General features: G+C 34.3%; 1 protein-coding gene across 3 annotated transcripts in view; it reads right to left on the bottom strand.

Moving 5' to 3' along the window:
• LOC127859526 (D-ribitol-5-phosphate cytidylyltransferase-like) overlaps positions 1 to 24,250 on the bottom strand; it is a 204,189-nt gene that overhangs the window by 49,210 nt on the left and 130,729 nt on the right. The window lies entirely within an intron of this gene.

Here is a 24,250-nt window from a genome sequence, read left to right on the forward strand (position 1 = left end):
TACTGTTTTAAAATTTGAGAAAGTATGTGTTTTGATATTCTTAGCATTTTATTTATTTTTCATGTAAAATATACACTTTTGAAAATGGTTTTTATAACTGTTAAGTACACTGGTATTTCAGTTTGGTTATGTAGCGTGGTTTGTGTATTGACACAAGGTGATAGTTGTCCAACTTTTATTAAGCCCCCCTTTGAAGAAGAGGGGTTATATTGTTTTGCACATGTCGGTCCTCGGTTCGTCCACCAGATGGTTTCCGGATGAGAATGCTTAGGCCTAGGATCATGTAACTTCATAGGACATTGATCCGACTGGCAGATGACCCATATTGATTTTCAGGTCACTAGTTCAAAGGTCATGGGCACAGTGACTCGAAATAGTAAAATGGTTTTCCGGATGATAACTCAGATGCTTACGCCTAGGATCATGAAACTTCATATGTACATGATCATGACTGGCAATGACCCTTTCGATTTTCAGGTCACTAGGTCAAAGGTCAAGGTCACAGTGACTCGAAACAGTTAAATGGTTTCGGATGATAACTCAAGAATGCTTACGCCTAGTTTTAATTATATATTGATAAGGTATGAAATATAATAACATAAAGTATTATAATATTATCATAAATATAAATCAGATATTGATAAATACAATATCATTCAAATATATAATGATTACAATTTTAACAAGTATACAAGTAAATACACTTAAAATAATAAAATTGACTCACCTGTAACCATATGAAGAACGAAACTAAAGAGAGTAGGTTTAGCAAATGAAAAATGCTTGTACCTCTTTGCAAGTTTAGTAACGAAATGAATCAAATGTTTCAGATATATAAAACCATAAATATGTATCTGAATCAGCTCACCTAAAAAGCATTCTCCATTAATAATATACGGTAGCTCACTCATTCATCACACTGAATCTCTCTTGATTGGATAAGTAGTTATAATTATTTTATAAAACTGGGTGTTTTTGTTTTGTTTTCATTGTGTGCCTTTTTGCATTTTGCTTTCTCTGAGAAATTTGCATCTTGATATTTTCATTTGCTTTATTAGGTTTGCATTCTGATGCTTTTTTTGCTTTTGCTTTCTTTGAGCTTACATATGTATATATAATACTAGTGACACTACAGCAGTTTGCTGTTGTTGTTTGTTGCGTATTTTGTTCATTTCATTTTATCTGTTGAAGAACTTGTAGTACTGTATGTATGTAGCATTGATCAATGCTTCTTTGCTCATCATTTGCCTTTGAAGCTCTGAATAGTGCTAGTTACACATGCGGGATAATCATTTCAGCATTATATTGTATTTTTTTGCTTTATAAATGTTTTATTTTTATTCATCAGTGTTGTATTGTGTTGCTTATATTGTGTGAAATTTGCTGATCATTTCCTTCAAATCTGGTTTGAGGTGATAATTCCCTTTAGCCCTTTTTAGCTCATCTATTTTTTTTGAAAAAAAATTATGAGCTATTGTCATCACCTTGGCGTCGGCGTTGGCGTCCGGTTAAGTTTTGCGTTTAGGTCCTCTTTTCTCAGAAAGTATCAAAGCTATTGCATTCAAACTTGGTACGCTTACTAACTATCATGAGGGTACTGGGCAGGCAAAGTAAGATAACTCTGGCGTGCATTTTGACAGAATTATGTTGCCCTTTTTATACTTAGAAAATTAAAAATTTTGGTTAAGTTTGTGTTTAGGTCCATTTTATTCCTTAAGTATCAAAGCTATTGCTTTCATACTTGCAACACTTACTAACTATCATAAAGGAACTGTGCAGGCCAAAGTAGTAACTCTGACTGGCATTTTGACAGAATTATGTGCCCTTTTATACTTAGAAAATTGAAAATTTGGTTAAGTTTTGTGTTTAGGTCCACTTTATTCCTACAGTATCAAAGCTATTGCTTTCATACTTGCAACACTTATTAACTATCATAAGTGGACTGTGCAGGCAAAGTTATGTAACTCTGACTGGCATTTGGACGGAATTATGGGCCCTTTATACTTAGAAATGAAAATTAGTTAAGTTTGTGTTTTGGTCCACTTCACCTAAAGTATCATAAATATTGCTTTCATACTTGGAACACTCGCAAACTATCATAAGGGTACTGTAAAAGGACAAGTTGCATAACTCTGGTTGTCATTTTTACGGAATTATGGCCCTTTTTTGACTTAGTAACTTTGAATATATGGGTAAATTTTGTGTTTCGATCCACTTTACTACTAAAGTATTAAGGCTATTGCTTTCAAACTTCAAATACTTTCATGCTATCATTAGGTTACTGTACCTGGCAAGTTGAATTTTACCTTGACCTTTGAATGACATTGACTCTCAAGGTCAAATTATTAAATTTTGCTAAAATTGCCATAACTTCTTTATTTATGATTAGATTTGTTTGATACTTTGACAAAACTACTCTTACCTGACATATCACAATAGACTCCACCCAAACCATCCCCCGTGCCCTCCTCCCCCCGAATCCCCCCTATTTTTATTTTTATTTTTTTATTTAAGATCATCTCACAAATTACCACCACACTATACCCACCCCCACCTCACCCCCATTTTTTTTTTGAAACGGTTAAAAAACACAAATATTTATTTTTATTTTATTGTTTGAAATACCGTCCAACCATCGCACCCAAGAATCCCCCACCCCACCCCCCCCCCATCCCCCCATATTTGTTTTTATTATTTTTTTTTAGATCATCTCACAAATGACCACCACAATCTCACACTAAACCCCCCCCCCTCACTCACCCCCCCCTAATTTTTTTTTTGAAACTGTTAAAAACACAATATTTATTTATATTATTTTATGTTTGAAATACCGTCCAACCATCGCACCCAAGAATCCCCCCCCACTCCACCCCCTCTGAAAAAGATAATTTTTCTTTGCATTTTTGTTTCGCATTTTTGGAAGATAATGTAATAAATGTCCACACCCCCCCACACTATACACCAAATGAACCACCACCCCTCCCCCCATTTTTTTTTTTGAAACGGTTAAAAAACAAATATTTTGTTTTATATTTTTATGTTTGAAATACCGTCCAACCATCGCACCTAATCCCCACCCCCCCCCCCCCTCCCCTACCCCCCCCCCCTGATCCCCCCCGATATATATTATTTTTTTTTTAAGATCATCTTACAAATGACCACCACACCCTCACACTATAACCCCCCCCCCCCCCCCCCAATTTTTTGAAACGGTTAAAAACACAAATATTTATTTTTAATATTTTATGTTTGAAATACCGTCCAACCATCGCACCCAAGAATCCCCCCCACCCACCCACCCCCCCCCCCCTGATTTTTTTTTTTTTCATTTTTTTTTTCAGCTTTTGAAGATAATGTAATAAATGTCCACACCCCCACACTATACCCCTCTTCACTCCACCCCTCCCTCCTTTGTGATTGAAAATGAGAGTCCCTTCACCTTTTAAAAAGAAAATAGATGAGCGGTCTCACGCGCAACCGCAGGCGGTGCTCTTGTTATTTTGTGGCACTATTGTGTTCTATTTTCTCTGTAAGCATTTTTACACCATTTCTTTTTATGGTACCTTAGGCCCTTCCTTGTGTCAACATCAACAATCTTTTAAGCAGCTCTTAAATTTGAATGTATAGTACTGATTTTATATTTCTGCTAAATTTGAATAATGTCCTATAGGAATACTGCTTTAATTGTGTTTTTAGTGTGCTTTATTAGAATAACTATTTCTTATGTATGCCATGTATTATTGATGTGTTGCAATTTGCTACTGCTTGTTACTATGTTAGTTTGGTAAACAGCTTACATAGGGTATGTTATATACATGTTATTTCATACTGACAATAAATTCGTTTTGATGTGATTTGATTAAGGATGAGTGTTTGTGAATACCCTGTTACATACTCCCTCTGTAGAGAAAAATTGCTCCTGAATTTAATTTCTTTTGAATACCCTAAACACAACAATTTAAATAAATTAATATATTCTTACTAGAATACTTCATTTTTACCTATACCAGCAATTTAAAATTACTGCGTACACTTTCAACCATAGTAGATAATGTTTACAAGGACTGGAGTGTTAAGTGAGTGGAAAATTAGTAAGATCATGACCTACAGCTGTATATATGCCTGAAACAGCTGTTCAATCTGCTGAGGGTTGACCTATAAGTAAGATGTAACAGATCTTAGAATCATGTACAGGGAATTTAGCACAGTTATTCAACTTAGAAGTTTAAAAAATTAACTACACCCATAATTGCAATACAAATTTATATATTTAAATAATAAAATAACAAAAAAAAACAGCCTTTATTTAATAATTAGATAAATATCACTATATACGGTTCTGATTATTTGAAAGTTATTTACAAACCTCTCTGTATCAGATAGTATTAATATTTAATACTAGTGATTAACAGGGTAAAATTATACACAAGAGGAACATACACAAAATAATTCATCAGGTTTACATGAAACTCATTGTCAATATGGAAAATATAAACCTATATTGGAGCAAATCTTGGCAGATGGAGTTAATGTTAAAAAATGCGCCATCATGAATATCTCCAACTCCACTAAGAAAAGACTACAATACTATGAATAACGAACCCTCGAAATCTTTAACATCACCCTTACTTAGGAGTCGATCTTTGTGATAATCTGAAATTAAACACTCGTATCGATAACGCTACCCAAGAAACTTCACAAACTCTGGGATTCATCAAACGCAACTTGAATAAATGCCCACAACCAGTAAAAGAAATGGCATTTGAATACATTTTAATTAATATAAAACGGATACCCAACAAATCTAACAATTGACACATGCTACAGATAACACAGTCGACAATACATAGAGATAAAACTCATGTTGCTCCCAGTATGATTGCTTGCCCATTTATATTGGATAATATTTATTTTGAATTTCATACCGGCTGTAATAAGTTTCAGTTTGGATAAAGTGCTCGGAAATCGCCCATTATCAACAGTATTAGTTTAATTAATCGCAGTCACGACCATGGAACAAATAGTGGTTGAAACGCTATTACTGTTGACAGTATCAACAGTGTTAATCAAAAATAGAAATAATGGATCGAACATCATTTCGTAAAATCAGGATTTGAATGTCATCTCCTAGCAATCAGTAGGGCTTTTCCGCCAAAACGGCTCATAAGCTAAACCCAGTTCATGCTTAATTGTATTCAAATTAATTATGATTATGTTAAGCAATTAGGTAGTTTATTTACTTTAAACATTATCATCACATTTCAGCCAAATTAAACAAAAAAGGAAAATAGCCATTTAATTTCCACTCAAATACTATTCAAAAACACATATTTTTGTTGAAAGATGTTACATCCTATAAACACTATAAAGCTGCATAGTAACTATAACTATATATATATTATATAACTCATACATGTGATAATAAACACATTGATACTACAATGTTCCTGTAATGGTTTTTATATATACATGTACTCGTTAATTAGAGAAAACTGTGAAGGGCTTATCAGCGCAGTGTATTGCTGAAATCGTCTAGAATGGATCCAATTCGGTAAGTATCGATAGAGCTGGCTATACTCTTGAAATCGTTTAGAATGGATCCCATTTTGGTAAGTATCAATGGAGCTGGCTAACTCTTGAAAACGTCTAGAATTGATTCAATTTTAGTAAGTATCAATAGAGCAAGCTAGACTCTTGAAATCGTCTAGAATGGATCAAATTTTGGTAAGTATCAATAGAGCTGGCTAGACTCATGAAATTGTCTAGAATGGATCCCATTTTGGTAAGTATCAATGGAGCTGGCTAACTCTTGAAAACGTCTAGAATGGATTCAATTTAAGTAAGTATCAATAGAGCTAGCTAGACTCTTGAAATCGTCTAGAATGGATCAAATTTTGGTAAGTATCAATAGAGCTGGCTAGACTCTTGAAATTGTCTAGAATGGATCCAATTTCGGTAAGTATAAATAGAGCTGGCTCGACTCTTGAAATCATCTAGAATGGATCCCAAATTCGGTAAGTATCAAGAGAGCTGGCTATACTCTTGAAATAGTCTAGAATGGATCCCATTTTGGTAAGTATCAATGGAGCTGGCTAACTCTTGAAAGCGTCTAGAATGGATCCCAATTTTGGTAAGTATCAATAGAACTGGCTAGACTCTTGAAATCGTCTAGAATGGATCCAATTCGGTAAGTATAAATAGAGCTGGCTCGACTCTTGAAATCATCTAGAATGGATCCCAAATTCGGTAGTATCAATAGACTTGGCTATACTCTTGAAATCGTCTTGAATGGATCCCATTTTGGTAAGTATCAATGGAGCTGGCTAACTCTTGAAAACGTCTAGAATGGATCCCAATTTTAGTAAGTATAATAGAGCTGGCTAGACTCTTGAAATCGTCTAGAATGGATCCAATTTCGGTAAGTATCAATAGAACTAGACTCTTGAAATTGTCGTATGGATTCCATTTTGGCAAGTATCAATAGAGCTGGCTAATCTTGAAATCGTCTAGAATGGATACAATTTCGGTTTAAGTATCAATATAGCTGGTTAACTATTGAAATCATCTAGAATTGATCCAATTTTGGTAAGCATCAAGTGAGCTGACTAGACTCTTGAAATCGACTAGAACGGATCCAATTTCGGTATCAATAGAGATGGCTAGACTCTATCAAAAGAGCTGGCTAGACTCTTGATTTTTTTTGTGTCTAGAATGGATCCAAATTTGGTAAGTATCAATACAGTGCTGGCTAGATTCTTGAAATCGTCTAGAATGGATACAATTTTGTTTTGATGAGCGGTACTTCGGTTGAAAAGACAGATTTTACTGGTAGCCATTGTGCATATCAACAGTTTTATTGATACTTTGACACCCTTTAATCCAAATTTGGTCTTTATCAACAGCGATTTTCTTTTCAAATAATTATTTAAACAAAAAAAACATTGTCGTAAACGATGCTGCAAATATATAGATTTGGTATCCATTGTAGCAATTTATTTAGGATCCAATATAGAAATACCGAATTTCCCGTAATTGCCGAAATCCCCCGAAATCCCCAGAAATCCCCAGAAATCCACAATGATATTTATTATTTATCAAAATACTGCGGATATTAAGATAGAATATTGCAAAATACAATCAATTCACTGATGAAAAATTGTTTTTATCCATGTTTGGTAGTGAAAAACTAAAATATATACATAATTATTGGGATTCCGAGTATGAATCCATAGTGCATGTTTTCACAAGCACGATGAGGTACAGAAATCCCCGCTGTAAAGCTCTTCAAGTGTCAAACAAATCATCTGTGTGGCTTTTTGATATTAGAAAGAAGGGTACAGACAAAAACTTAACAACAATATCCCACTTCTTTTGAAAAATATTGACTTGTAGCGGAGATTTCGGTTATTCTACATTCGCCCACAGAGTACCGAAATCCCCCATATTTACATCTGGAAGTGTCAAAAATATCATTTGTATTCTTGGTTTTTGGTTTTGCTTGAATGTTTACGTGCAAAAAATAATATTAATGTTAATTTTTAAGCACACTTGACAGCATAAGTTGCCTCTTAGGGGGATTACGGTAATTCTACATTCGCCCGCCGAGTACCGAAATACCCCATATTCACGCCTTACAGGTCATATGTCATCGGTATGATTGTTTCTTGGCATCGCATAACTGTTGATGTACAAATAATGATATTCATATTAATTTTTAAGCACTCTTGACACCATACGCTGCCTCTTAGCGGGGATTTCGGTAATTCTACACAAGAGCATAGACGCGCGCCGGTACCGAAATCCCCACTCTACAAACCTTCAAGAGTAAAAAAAAATCATCATAGTGCTTACTTGTTGTAGAAATCGGTCAGACAGACAAAAAACTATCAACAATATCCCCTGTGTGACTTCTGTTGAAAAAGTATCACTTAGGCCAGGGATTTCGGTAATTCTTCATTCGCCCGCCGAGTACCAAAATCCCCCATATTTGCGCCTTATAGGGTCAATATGTCATCGGTATGATTGTTTCTTGGCATCGCATAACTGTTAATGTACAATTTAACAAATAATGATATTAGTATTATTTTTAAGCACTCTTGACACCATAACGCTGCCTCTTAGTGGGGATTTCGGTAATTCTACACAAGAGCATAGACGAGCGCCGGTACGAAATCCCCTATGCAAGAGTAAAAAAAAAATCATTATTGTGCTTTACTTATTGTAAAAATCAGTCAGACAGACAAAAAAAAACTATCAACAATATCCCTGGTGACTTCTGTTGAAAAATTATCACTATATAATCCACCCCTTTTTTGTTTTGTCGGCGATTATATGAGCCTTTTCATATATATAATTATATTCATGAGCGATTATATGATGCATGTGCGTAAAGTGTCGTCCCAGATAAAACTGTGGCAGTCCGCACAGGCTAATCAGGGACGACACTTTCCGCGTAAACTTATTGTTAAGGAGGGACTTCCTTGAAACTAAAAATACCATAAAGCGGAAAGTGTCGTCCCTTGCGGACTGCTGTCTGAACCGATTTCTACAATAAGTAAGCACTATAATGATTTTTTTTAACTCTTGCAGGTTTGTACAGTGGGGATTCGGTACCGGCGCGCGTCTATGCTCTTGTGTAGAATTACCGAAATCCCCGCTAAGAGGCAGCGTATGGTGTCAGGAGTGCTTAAAAATAATACTAATATCATTATTTGTTAAATTGTACATTAACAGTTTTGGCGATGCCAAGAAACAATCATACCGATGACATATTGACCATATAAGGCGCAAATATGGGGGATTTCGGTACTCGGCGGGCGAATGTAGAATTACCGAAAATCCTGGCATAAGTGATAATTTTTCAACAAAAGTCACCAAAGGGGATATTGTTGATAGTTTTTTTGTCTGTCTGACTGATTTCTCTACAATAAGTAAGCACTATAATGATTTTTTGGACTCTTGCAGGTTGGTACAGTTTTGGATTTCGGTACCGGCGCGCGTCCTATGCTCTTGTTAGAATTACCGAAATCCCCGCTAAGAGGCAGCGTATGGTGTCAATAGTGCTTAAAAATAATAATTAATATCATTATTTGTTAAATTGTACATTAACAGTTGTGCCGATGCCAGGAAACACTCATACCGATGGCATATTGACCCTGTAGGCGTGAATATGGGGGATTTCGGTACTACTCGGCGGGCGAATGTAGAATTACCGAAATCCCTGGCCTAAGTGATACTTTTTCAACTGAATTCACCAAAGGGATATTGTTGATAGTTTTTTGTCTGTCTGACTGATTTCTACAATAACTAAGCAATATAATTATTCTTTTGACTCTTGCAGGTTTGTACAGCGGGGATTTCGGTACCGGCGCGTGTCTATGCTCTTGTGTAGAATTACCGAAATCCCCGCTAAGAGGCAGCGTATGGTGTCAAGAGTGCTTAAAATAATACTAATATCATTATTTGTTAAATTGTACCTTAACAGTTATGCGATGCCAAGAAACAATCATACCGATGACCTATTGACCCTGTAAGGCGTGAATATGGGGGATTTCGGTACTCGGCGGGCGAATGTAGAATTACCGAAATCCCTGCCTAAGTGATAATTTTTCAACAGAAGTCACCAGGGGATATTGTTGATAGTTTTTTGTCTGTCTGACTGATTTCTACAATAAGTAAGCACTAAAATGATTTTTTTTTATTCTTGAAGGTTTGTACAGTGGGGATTTCGGTACCGGCGGCGCGTCTATGCCTTGTGTAGAATTACCGAAATCCCCGCTAAGAGGCAGCGTATGGTGTCAAGAGTGCTTAAAATTAATATAATATCATTATTTGTACATCAACTGTTATGCGATGCCAAGAAACAATCATACCGATGACATATTGAACCCTGTAAGGCGTAAATATGGGGTATTTCGGTACTCGGGCGGGCGAATGTAGAATTACCGAAATCCCCCCTAGAGGCAACTTATGCTGTCAAGTGTGCTTAATAATTAACATTAATATTATTTTTTGCACGTAAACATTCAAGCAAAGCCAAAAACCAAGAATACAAATGATATTTTTGACTCTTTCAGATGTAATATGGGGGATTTCGGTACTCTGTGGGCGAATGTAGAATAACCGAAATCCTCGCTACAAGTCAATATTTTTCAAAAGAAGTGGGATATTGTTGTTAAGTTTTTGTCTGTACCTCTTCTTTCTAATATAAAAAAGCCACCCAGATGATTTTTTGACACTTGAAGAGCTTTACAGCGGGGATTTCTGTACCTCATCGTGCTTGTGAAAACATGCACTATGGATTCATACTCGGAATCCCAATAATTATGTATATATTTAGTTTTTCACTACCAACATGGATAAAAACAATTTTTCATCAGTGAATTGATATATTTTGCAATATTCTATCTTAATATCCGCAGTATTTTGATAAATAATAAATATTATTGGGGATTTTTGGGGATTTCGGTAATTACTACGGGGAATTCGGTATTTCTACACAGCCGTTTTAACTCCAGTAAACAAAGTACTTGTGTCACCGCATTCTATACATAGATGGTGACGTCACTACGTTATTGTCACCTCTATAGGTCACAATATACTAAATAGTTTCCCTATATAGTTCAATGTAAAAGCGACAACTTTGAGCGAAAATAAATGCAACATTTTGCACATAGAGACCCCAATAACCAGACCTTTTCTTAAAGGCCATTCTAAGCGGAATCGATTTTATGCAATAAAAAAGATATGTCATGTTCAAACCAAAAAGGAACTTGACGCTAATCAAAATCGACTGATTTTGCATCTTTTTTTTCGGGCCGTTTCTTAGTGGAATGTAACCTTTTTCAGTGCAAGGCTTTACTAAAGTCTCCAAGTTTATCATATTTCAGGGTTTCGGTCGTGAACACCTATTTATGCCCTACCATTATCTCCGAAAGATAAAACCCGAACAATAGTTTTAGATGTAAAACATGCCTTCGAGTCAACTATGATATTTTTTAGAGAGTACAGCCCTTCATGAAACGAGTATTTAGTATATTGTAACCTATACTTAGACGCATCACGCACCTCCATTTGGAGGCATTTATGACTACGACACAAAGAAGTCCGCGGATGAATGAAGAATTTGCTTTATAAGTAAACATTCATGTTATGATTTAAAGTTATGTATTATTTTGTTCAGTCTTACGGTCTTATGTTAGTATCAATTATAATTTTCGTTAGTTTTCAACAATTTCGCTCTTTATTCATTTTTTTAAAAACAGAACTTTCACTTCGGTTGTATAACAACATGTATCCTTTATTGACGAAAGTTTGCAATGAAATAGCGTTTCAAAAACCGCTTACAAAGTTTCAGAAGGTGTGTCCTGATGCATGTTATGAATAGACACAATGTCATAGCTATATTGCCGACTAATATGGGAACAATTTGATATTTCAAGTGGCTCCATTTGCATTCCAAGAGAAGTTCAAATTGACTTGTTCAGTTTGTTAAATTTGACACCCTTATTATATATTTTTTATAAGTGCCTCATAGATTTATTTCTTTAAATAATTGAAATCATTGAAAAATTTAGTAAAAGCACAGCATTGATGTTCTATGATGGTCATTTTTAGTGGAATTGTATGTTACAAATTACAATAAAACAATTATAACTATTGGTATTAATGAATTTAGATAAGGTGTCATTTTTAAATGGGGTAGTAATTCATTATATGAGATTAGCACATTATATAGTTGAAAAATAAATAACACTTTAATATGACTTACCATAGTGAAATAAAGTAGCATAGAATATGTTGCAGGTCACAAAATGTAAAACTGAAGTTCAAACTCAGAAGAAGCTTTACAAATATTTTACACTGACAACACTGTTGATTTTCAAAAAAAAATCCTTCCTATCTTCCTGCCCTAGTTTTTTGGGGAAAATTTTAATATTATTAATATCATTGAGTTAAATTATTAAAATATCAATATGTTTTGATTACATTAGCTAATTATAGTATTATATTATTAATAATGAAATACTTTGCGAGGAAAGTCCAATTCTGTTTTAATTAGTCCTTAATTAGCTACTAGTAAAATTGAAAATATCAGTGACATCCAATAATTGGATTATATGCGTGTGAATGCATGTTTTTTGACAGTTACATTGTACCCTTATATAATTGTATAACAACAAATAACTATAGTTCCACAACCCAGCCCAAGTTTACACCAACTGAATTAATTCATCAATTGATCCTATTTAATTATATTAAAAACAACATGTGTAAGATTTTGAGAATATCCCATGTATTCCTCTAGTATTCCTTTAGTACACCCAGGGTTGGCACCAATCGACCGCCCCCGGTTTTAACCGGCGGTTTTTACCGGTTAAAACCGCCCCGGTCAATACTCCCAAATTTGTCATTACTGGTCAATACTGGTCGATTGAACTTTACCCCCAAATTTTGATTAATATTCCATGCTTAATTAACAATATTGATAATATAAATTAAACAGACATGTTGCCAATAATGTCTTAAGCTATTAATACCCACTATTTTATACCTGTTCATGCAAATTAGTCAAAGTTGGTCAACTGGATTTTTCTGGTTGATTGATTTTTTTTCAATTCTAATGAATCATGAATGCTCAGAAAATTTTGTGCTTGATTCAACACGAACCTGTCAATTACTGTGTATTAGTTTTTCCTAATGCCCCACTGTCCCCAGTCTTCTCACAGTCTTCTCACCTATACAGGTAAGGGCATCCAAAACTGATAATAGGGCCTTAAATGGCACCTTCTTGACACAACCCTTACTTGTCATGTATTCTTGCCTGGATTTCTTTAAGTACTTTTTAAACAAAATAGTGAAAAAATATTTCATTCTCCATTGATATAAAAATTAAAAAAACCAAAAACATAATTAGAAATAATTATTAAAAGAAAGTAGAGTAGACCCACAATTGGTAAACATTATTTGTTGGCAAAATCAAGAACTTTGATTGCTTATTCATTTGAAGACCAATTGAACTTTAAAATATGAAAACCCTCTTTATACAGAAAGGAGACAAGTTAGAAGTAACTATTAAATTAATAGCAAGTTATCTCCTTTTGTGTGAGTGAAATGAAATAGCCTAAGGGCAGATTTGCTTCATTGTCACTTTCAGAGACATAACACTGCATGCATATTATTACCAATTAAGGCTTAGGGGGCAGATTTATGACCCTAGAAACCACACTAGTTCTGTTTGTCATTCTGCCTATCAAATAGATATATCAATAGATCAGTGAAATGATTTATTATGGTTGTTTTTAGGGAAGCCTCAAACAAATTTTACCAATTAAATAGATCTAATTAGAATTGTTTTTATAAGTACCTGAATTTTTTCTTTCATTTATTGAGATCCTTGAAAAATTGAGTAAAAACACAGCTTTGATGTTCTTTGATGGTCATTTAAAGTGGAATAGTTGTGATTTTTAATGAAGAATAATAACTATATCCAAGTTTTAACTGAAACACAAATTATTTTGACTAAATAAATATCATATTGGGATATTTATTTTGAGACAAGTAAATAAAATTGTTATGTAACATTTAAATATTATGTCCCAATACAGCTAGTATGAACATTTTACATTGATTTGTAGTACTCAGGTGTTACCCTCTCAAAAATATTCTTTAAAAATTAAAGGAAACTCAACGATGAAAATATTTTCAAAACCAGGCAAATAATAGAAAAGTTATGTTTTCACTAATATTAAGTAACAACACACACCTACCATTGAACAATATATCAGGCACTTATGGTGCAATAAACAAGCGTTAATTGGATTAGCAAGTGGTATATAACAAGATAACAGCTATTGTATAAAGGGGTACTTATGGTGCAATATACAGGCCCATTAATCAGCATTGATGAGATTAGGTGACATCTTTGAAGGTGGATAGTCATTCATAAGATGAGATAAGCACATTATCATACAAAACATTTTTATGTAGTTTATCACTGTTTTAATTATTATTAATAAATTGCTTTAAATTTCCTTTTTTTAATTCATAAAGTTATTAATTTTTCCTTAAATTCCACAAATTCATTAATAAAAACGGGTAATTGTGTTTTGTGTTTCTTATATCAATGAGTTTTTATTACATTTGCTAATAAATTATATTATTTATAATGAAATAATGTGCAAGGAAAGTTCAATTCTGTTTTAATAAGTCTAAATGAGTTATTAGTAAAAAATAAAATATCAGTGACGTCCAATAATTTGATAATAAACAAATGAATGCATGAAAAAATGTTGACAGTTACAAAGTAAATATTTATTTATCATATTTAACTGTTACAAGGAAAACAGTTTCGAAATTAATTTAAATTTGATTTTACCATTTTTCAATTCACCAATTTAATTGGATAAAAAACAACAAACACTACATTTGCACAACCCTGCCCAGGTTCACTCAAACTGAAATAAGGTGTTAATTGTGTATTCAAAACAGGTCTTGATTACACATTATTCTTGGTTGCATTTGTGTTGAGCAACATGTATAAGATACTCAGTAAGATTTTGAGGATATTCCATGTATTCCACTAGTACACCAACATGCACTTACTAATGATTTACATGCAATCATTACACAGTTAAACCCTCCAAAAAACAATTCTAAAACCAAAAAACCATACAAGCTGCTTCATAGATATTAAAAGTTAATTAAAGACTTCATAAACAAAATAATAATTTTGATAATAAACAAAGATTGTACTTCAACCGAACAATTATAAATTTATTGGGGGGGGGGGGGGGGGGGGGTGGGGGGAAACATCTGCACTAAAACTAAAATGGGGGGGGAAACGTCTGGGGAGGAAACATCTTTGGGGGAAACGTCTTGGGGAGGAAACGTCTTGGGGGGGAAATGACCTGAAACCATTCCCAAAATGGTGAAAAAAAACACTGGCATATAAATTAAATGGAAAACATACAATATTATGTCAAGAAAAATAAAGCTGTAAAAATCTCACCTGCTTGTCTTTGATGTTGCAATTAGCACATTCAGCATTTTCAGTATCTACTAAATAAATATATGAAAGTGCCAAATGTCCAAGATACCATGACGTCTTCCTCAAAATGTTAGATCCTTCGAACTCCATTTTATTTTATCCCTGACTAATCCTCTCACACATTAGGCCTACATGTAAGATTCCTTGTAATGTTCACAGCGTTTATTTTAAATCGTTTACGTTCTCAAATTTCAGCAGGTATTTAATTATAAATATTTATTTATGATTTAGATTTATTTACTTTTTCGAAGATACAGTCTAGTCCAAATAATTAGACGTAAGCTACCCCGCTTACCGATGTAAATCGACCTCATATTTATAGGAGTAAGATACAGTCTTGCAGCATGTTTAGTTAGTCTAAGTTACGTGTTTAGTGATTCTTACAAACAATAGACTGACATGAAAAGTGGCTCCTTTTGAAGCACAAACTGCATCCAACTATATATTACAGCTGGCCCGGTTTGATGGGGCCTGTTTTTGATAATAATTAATTACCATTTTTCACTTCCGTGTTTATTATGTTTACCAACGCCATGATGGAAAAAAGTCCGTTTCCCACAAGGTAACAATATACCAAAAGATTTCCTTAACAAATTCAATGTAAAATCAACAACTTCAACAAAAAATAAAGTCAAACTTTTGCGCGTAGACACCCCCATACCCATACCTTTTCTTAAAGAGCATGCCAAGCCGAATGGATTTAAACAATAAAAAAGATAGGTCATGCAGTATGTAAGAAAGAACTCGACGCGAATCAACGGTCACTGTTTTAAGGCCACCTTTTTACCGGCTGATCTCCAGTGGATGAGGATTTCCCGCCATCTGTCAAAATCTCATGTAGTCTTCAACCTATAAGCAAAACACTGAATTTGTAGTATACAACAATGTTTTCCCTACCACATGCACACAGAAATATTCAAAAATAAAGTCATGGCAAGTGCACATACAGAGAATTGTGTCTTCAAATAAATGACGTTCCATTTTTTAGAGGGTATATGATTTAGTATATTGTAACCACAATGCTTAGCGCGCATTCACACAGCAATCGTGATACATCGGCTATCTCGGATTCCTCAAAATAATCAAAATCGACTGTTTTTGCAACTTTTTTTTCGGCCGTTTCTTAGTGGAATGTAACCTTTTTCAGTGCAATGCTTTACTAAAGTCTCCAAGTTTATCATATTTCAGGGATTCGGTCGTGAACACCTATTTTATGCCCTACCATTATCTCCGAAAGATAAAACCCGAACAATAGTTTAAGATGTAAAACATGCCTTCGGGTCAACTATGATATTTTTTTAGAGAGTACAGCGCCTACATGAAACGAGTATTTAGCATATTGTAACCTAAAGACCGGTGTGACACAATGGTGTCACCGGTCATGTGACATAAAAGGTTTTTGGACGTTTCGTGCCACTACTAGTTCGTGCCACTGATATTTGTGTTGAAAAGGGGTAGACGTTTCGTCCCACTGATAATAATAGGCGGATAGGTGTGAATAATGCCGTATAGGTGTGAATGATATTGGGATTTTAATAAATGTAGAAACTTACAACAATTTTGACAATTATAATGATAAATAACAAACAAATAAAATGATGTATCGTTAGTATACTATTATTTGTAAATAGTGTGATATATGCGATAAACATAAAGCATAAAGTGTTTAATTTTTTATAAATCATGTGTTCGTGCGTGTAATAATAACATTTTGCATAGTTCATTATGTTTAATAAATATAAAATATGAAATGCTGTTATTTTCTATGCTTCAATTGTATGTATTAAATACATAAATAATAATATATAACATGAATGAACAATAATACAATTTAAAATAAGTTGGTCTTTTTCTTTTAAGAAAAGCTTATGCTTTACTATCGACTCACAAACTTTCAATTAGCTGTATGTGTCTTTACGTAATTAGCAAACAATTAATAACCGAATCGGGCCTTTAATTTACCGACACGGGCCTTTAATGGCCAATTAGTAACCTATTAGTAAACAACTCACCGCTTTAAATATGATACAAACTGTGTAATTCACTGAAAGAGTAAATAAAGTAAGTTGAAACCACAGTATATAATACCGCCAGACGGTACGAACGAACAACGACGTTGAAGGTATTTTTTTGGCAAATATAGAATAATAAAGCAATATATTATTTTCGATTGATAGTTATAATTTAAATATTATCTTATAAAAACTAATATATCATATTGTCGTTGGATAGTTATAATTTAAATATTATTATATACAAACTAATATACATCATAGTTCACAACATATTTCTATTTTCCAGGATGGCATCGCAGAATCAACGGTCGAGCAGGGCGTCCCGACCTAGAGTTTTACGTACTCGTCCCCCTGTTGCGCCGTGAGGCAGAAACAGTGGATCTGACAATCCGCCTTGTGTCGGAGCACGCCCTGACTCGGGTACACCGGAAAATCTTCAAAGAAGTGCACGGGCGGCTCTTTGAGATCTGGGAGAAGTACGAAGACGATGACATGACAACTTCTCAACTGCTGAGAGCGTGCAGCCATATCATCGGGCTTGGAGCGAGCACAACCCAGGATGACATCCATGATGAGGACTTCTGAAATGCAATACATTGTATACTAGTATATGATTTGTGCATGTGTATGATAGGATAGTATGCTGTTGTATTTGTGTTTCTATATTTGTGCCATTTTTTATATATGTATGAAAACAATGTTTGAATATATTTATGTAATAAATCTAGATATTGTTAAAATGTATGCATGCATTCACTTCTGATGTTGTTAATGTCAATTTATTGCAAATATTTGTATATATTTATGTAATCTCTGCTATTTTTTTTTATATGTATGTATGCATTCACTTTTGATGTTTTAATATATTTATGTAATGTATTGTTAATGTATTATATGAAGCATTTAAATTGACTCTTAAACAATCTTGAAATTAAACAATGTTGTTTTCCCATTGAACAGATGTTACAATGAAAGGTGCGAAAGTTTGATTTCACACCTATACGGTATTATTCACACCTATCCGCCTATATATTATCAGTGGAACGAAACGTCCAATGCCGTAGCGGATCCATGGTCTAGTGGTTAACACACTGGCTTCACAATCCAGAGATCGCTGGTTCGATCCCCCGCTGCACCTAACCTACTAACTCGTCTTTCGCATGAGACGTTAAACCGAGGTGCAGTGTACTAGGTGCTATACACCGGGCCCTAAAAGACCCAGGGTCACCTCTGGAACGGGGTGTCTCCTGTATCTTGCACTATCCCCCGTAACCAACTTACACGTCTTTCTGGGGCGATGGCCATATGGGAGACAATCCCGGTGCACTCGATAAAAAAATAATGAAGAAGAACGTCCAATGCTCTCCTACACAAATATCAGTGGCACGAACTGGTAGTGGCACGAAACGTCCAGCACCCACATAAAACAATCCATGGTTTCCGGATGATAACTCAAGAACGCTTAGGCCTTGGATCATGAAACTTCATAGGTACATTGATCATGACTGGCAGATAACCCCTATTGATTTTAAGGTCACTAGGTCAAAGGTCAAGGTCACAGTGACTCGAAATAGTAAAATGGTTTCCGGATTATAAATCAAGAATGCTTACGCCTAGCACGGACTCTAGATTACACGGATAAGAAACGGGACCGTTACGCCAAATATCTTGTTGTGTCTAAGTCACGTGACCGTGTCGTAACTATCGATCTTTTATCAAGGCGCCGAGGTTATACATTTGATGTACCCACTCACGTATTTTGTTAAATTATAGTTTCATTTCTATGCCGATTTTGACAAATTATATATCAATTGAAAGCTTACGTAGCGTAGTTTTCAGATATATAAATATATATTAAGTTTTTCTTCTGATTTTGGCCGCCCGGCGAGTTATAACTTTAACTTTTGCAAATATCATACCGTTTTGGAGTTTTAGAGTCTAGATTTACGGTTGACATGTTCGTACTTTATACCGATTTGTAGCGTTTATATTTGGAGTTCAGTTTTAAAAATAACATCTTGCTTAGGAGAATAGAGTTCTGTATATGATAGGAAACAAGAAATATCTTTAAAAAAAGATAAACGGCGTTGACTGTGGTCGATGTTTATGAACGATCAAAAGTTATCTCTATGAGATAAAAAGTAGCGGATGCCTTTTTTCTGCGCAGTTCTTAGCTACATCACAAGCAAATCAATTACGGGGTGTCGTGGCTTATTTTGCTTTATGTGATATTATTGCTCAGATATCTATATTTACAGAATAGAAAAACACAAGAAACATGAAAATAAACGAGTGCATATAGGTCAGCCGGCAATACTCGAATCTTATTTAATTGCACAATTATAGCATAGTGAATTATTGTGCTCATGCTTAATAAACTGGTCTAAATGGATAAGTATTTCTAATTAATTTTATCAAAATTGGTCCTTGTCATGCAAATGTTGAAAAAAATCAATGATTGACATACCACAATAATATCGCCGAATATCTTTATTTAGTATCTTTCTGATCAAAACAGACTTCAAGTGCACAAAGTTTACGAGACGGCGTTTATATAAAGATTTCTGCAACTGACCGCAAACTGACCTTGATACCTTGCGGATTGGAATGCAATGCATTAAAGTTAGGTAACAATTCTGCTGCTGAAAACGACGGCTTGTTTACGCCAACTGTACACGACCAAGGCAACAGCTGTGCCTAAAATATTGATATATCGACAAAGCGACTAAACGAACTATTTACTCCATCAGACAAAAATAGCATAGATTCCAATTTTTTCCTTCAATGAAAAGATCGCAACCCCTTCTACGAACTCCGGTGATGAACTGTATATAAACTCTGACTTTCACACACTGGCCGCGAATTGACCCGAAACCTCGCTGGTTGAAATGCAATGCAAGTAAGTACTAAATATGAAAATATAGCCTTTAGTATAAACGCTTTTGCGCTGGTAATTCTCTGAAAATAAAAGGTGAACGCACAAACTGTATTTATGTCGAAAATTGATTGTAAAAACTGTTCTATCTATTGAGCCTTTTCATTAGAGATAAAATTGTTTCATGCAGTAAAACAGTGTTACAAAGACGCGGATATGTTTCCAATGTTCTGGTGTTATACTCAAATCAGCCAATGGAATAAATGAAGTGTATTCATTCGTACCTAGCCGCGGGAAATTTTATTTCAATATTATTGGACACTTACAAAGGTCAAGTCAGGGTGAAAAGCTGGCTTAATACAGCTTACGCCGAAAAAATGGTTTAAAAATGTAAGGAATGAAGGCGGAAGTAAGTAGCGCGCGGTCCTAGCGAACCGAACTGATGCTAAGGTCTTGGCGATTATGCTTTTGTTTAGATACCGGCCATTGAATTTCCTTTGCCATGATTATTATATTTTTTATGGAATATTGAAATATTTTGTTCTAGAGACATATCAATAAAGCTAAGTATTAATGAAGCTTAATAAATTAACGATTTCAGCTCTTGATTATAACACAGAAAGGGTGTTAATCTTATGATGAAACAGCGTATATAGCGGACCATCTTGATATTTTTAGGCTTTGCATACTTCAAATATAATGGGTGTCAAAACATTCATCGTTTGTTGTTTATTATCAAAAAGGTAATAATGTAAAATTATATGAAATGTTATTAACCATAAATTATCAATTAATTAAAATTATTTAAAGATTCTTGAAAATCACGGTCAACTGTCTATGCATGTATATTGAAATATCTTTATAAATTATCAGAGTTATAAATATATAGAATTCTAAATTATAACTCTGTATTATTTGTATTTTTCGGAAAGATTATTTAACCCCGTTGTGGTCAAATGAGAATGCTGTTTTTAGTCATGTTGTTCCGTACACTACCATACACTCTTTATAGGACTACGAAATGACGGAGTTTTTTTACCGGTACCCGCTAAATACGTTAAATGTTAAGTATTAGATTTTTTAAATGTTTAAAATGTACATGTATAGGTATTAAGCACTTATAATTATTATGATTAAGCTGGCTGACATCTATACAGTATTTAGTTTATGGCAATCTGTATGGGAAGATGACTATAAATGTTTTCAATACCCTACATATCTTATAAACGCAAAATTGAGTATTTGGCGTTACATTACTCCAAGAAATGACCACTAATACCACGAAAAGACATGGAGGTATCATAAAAAGTGTAAACTGACCAGACATTGCCACCTGTGGTTAGGGACCAATGTACAAGTATAGGTCCCTGCTGTGGCGTATGACACCATAGTGTTATTTAGTATTGGTCGGCACAGTATCTGATTATAACGAGATAATTGTTTTGTGCTGAACACAGGGGCAATAAAACCACAGATCTATCAATAAACAAGATTATTGAGATATCTTTTATTGAACACCGCGATAAAAATGCTCAAACCACGGACTCTAGATTACACGGATAAGAAACATGGCAACATTCTCAGAATCATCACTGCTATATGTTTAATCACCTAACAATTAGTCTAAAAATAAAAATATATTTGAGTTGAAGACGATGTACTGTTGTATAAGTCTGAATAAACTATCTGTCTGCCTGTCTAAATCTAAGCCGTCATCGTCCCAGTGAACAAAATCTGATTTTGAATAGTTGGACATGATGCCCTGATGTCAAAATACGAAATGACCCGCGTAACACCGACCGCGATTTTCAAGAATCTTTAATTAATTGATAATTTAAGGTAAATAACATTTCATATAATAATACATAATTACCTCGTTGATAATAAACAGCAAACGATGAATGTTTTTGACACCCATTTATTTCAAGTATGCATGCAAAGCCGAATAATATCGAGAGGGTCCGCTATATACTTAGTACGCTGTTTCATCATAAATTTAACACCCTTTCTGTGTTATAAACAAGAGCTGAAATCGTTAATTTATTAAGATTCATTTATAATAAGCTTTATTGATATGTTTCGTGAACAAAATACTACAATATATTCCATAAAATATAATAATATGGCAAAGGAAATTCAATGGCCGGTTTCTAAACAAAAGCATAATCGCCAAGACCGTAGCATCAGTTCAGTGCGTTAGGAACGCGCGCTACTTTCTTCCGCCTTCATTCCTTACTTGCTTTCATTTTTAAACCATTTTTTTTCTATCGTATACAGAATTCTATTCTCCTAAGCAAGATGTAATTTTTAAAACTGAACTCCAAATATAAACGCTACAAATTGGTATTAAATACGAACATATGTCAACCGTAAATCTAGATTCTAAAACTCCAAATCGGTATGATATTTGCAAAAGTTAAAGTTATAACTCGCCGGGCTGTCGAAATCAGAAGAAAAACTTAATATATATTTATATATCTGTTAACTACATTAACGTAAGCTTTCTAATGATATATAATTTGTCAAAATGGGCCGAGAAATGAAACTATAATTCAACAAAAGACGTGAGTGGGTACATCAAAATGTATAACCTCGGCGCTTCGCTGTACGAAAAAAATCGATAGCCACAACACGGTAAAACGCGCGGTGGTAAAGCATAAAATGTGTATTTCTTGTGTTTAACTCGCTATAAATCCATTAATAACAACGGGAATTTACTAAAAGTTATATTTTTTGAAAGAGGAATTAATAAGCAACACGATAACGTATAAACCAATAAAATCGGATGAATAGTTTTTGGGTATTATATAACGATACAGCGTGTTCACATGATATTTTATTAAGAGAAATGTCAATGCCAATAATTCGCGAGATTCCCCGGTACTTTAGTTGAAATTCACAACGAAACTTTTAATGGAAATTAAATGATTTCAATGCTGTACCCGCTACGACATTTTTATTTACAAATAAATACACCCACGCCAATTTTCGCGCGCTTTTTATCAGGACAAAGAAATTCATTTCTTAAATGTAGAATTTTGTTACCTAAAATATCTGTACACAACGCGTGCAAACCGTGGCAGGTTATTTACGCATGTTGCAATACAACGGTCCTGATTGGGATAAAACCATATGCCGAAATTCATTTGACATTTTAGAAAATTTCAAACGTTTGTGTTTATGACTCTTATCGTCTATATTACCCACCCATAATTTGGTTTAAAAAATATAAATCGGGCATATATGGGATATTGATTAACAGTCGATTAATCCAATTATTATTTGACAATGCAAACTAATTAGCAGGTGTTAACCGCGTTCACAAAGTTGTCATTAATATTCATTTTCGGTTTCGTTACCGTTTTGAAGAATCCGCTATTGTTTTGATTTATTTTATGTTTGGCGTCCTTGGATATTTAACAACATCAAAAACGCTGTCGCTATTACTCATTGTTGCGGTTAACAAAGAATTCCGAACTGCGAAATGATGTTGCATCAAGTGCGCCAACTATGTGTGTATTTCAGAGTTTATTTACAGGTCCTACTGGCCTCTTCACGAGGTTATAGTAGCCCGACCTGCCCCTGTGACCTTTCAGGGGAGAAAGATTAAGGTTACACATGCCCAATTAATTTCCTTCTTTGTTATATATAGAATTCGCAATCTTTGATCTCAAATTTCACCATGACCGAGCGATAAGCCAATATATAACTATACATGACTGGAAAGGTGGTTTCATAAACTTACAAAAAAACTGAATAATTACCTTAGAGCATATGAACCGGTTTTGACAGCTACCGGCACTGCCATTTGAAGGCAAAAACCATGCCCTACTATTGAGGCTGGCAACCACTAACATACAAAGAAATGCACAAATCAGGCCTTTTGCCCTGTGACTTACACATGTACCTTTAAACTGACACCTAAACTCTTCATTTCAGATACATTTTTAAAATCTTATGCACCAGGACCTGCATCATATGTACTAAGTAGCAAAGGGCAATGATGTTAATAAAGTGCTCACCAGAGCTCAAGAATACCATATCCAAAAATGGCATTTACATTGTCAAGATACAAATTCTGACCATGTTTTATCATGATTAATTTTAATGTGGCTTCTACACATTTGTTTTTTAAGTAAGATTAAACCTGGTGACCAAGTTTTTGGATGCTTATGACCCAGATGCAAATTAAACCTAGATATTGTCAGGACAACCAGTCACAGAACTAGTGACGTACTTGTTGGACATACAAGACCAAGATTTGACTTCTCCTAGATAACCAATTATGATCAAGATTGAGTCATAAACGTG

The sequence above is a fragment of the Dreissena polymorpha genome, chromosome 15 (assembly GCF_020536995.1).
Source record: "Dreissena polymorpha isolate Duluth1 chromosome 15, UMN_Dpol_1.0, whole genome shotgun sequence".
In the NCBI taxonomy this organism is placed as follows: Eukaryota; Metazoa; Mollusca; class Bivalvia; order Myida; family Dreissenidae; genus Dreissena; species Dreissena polymorpha.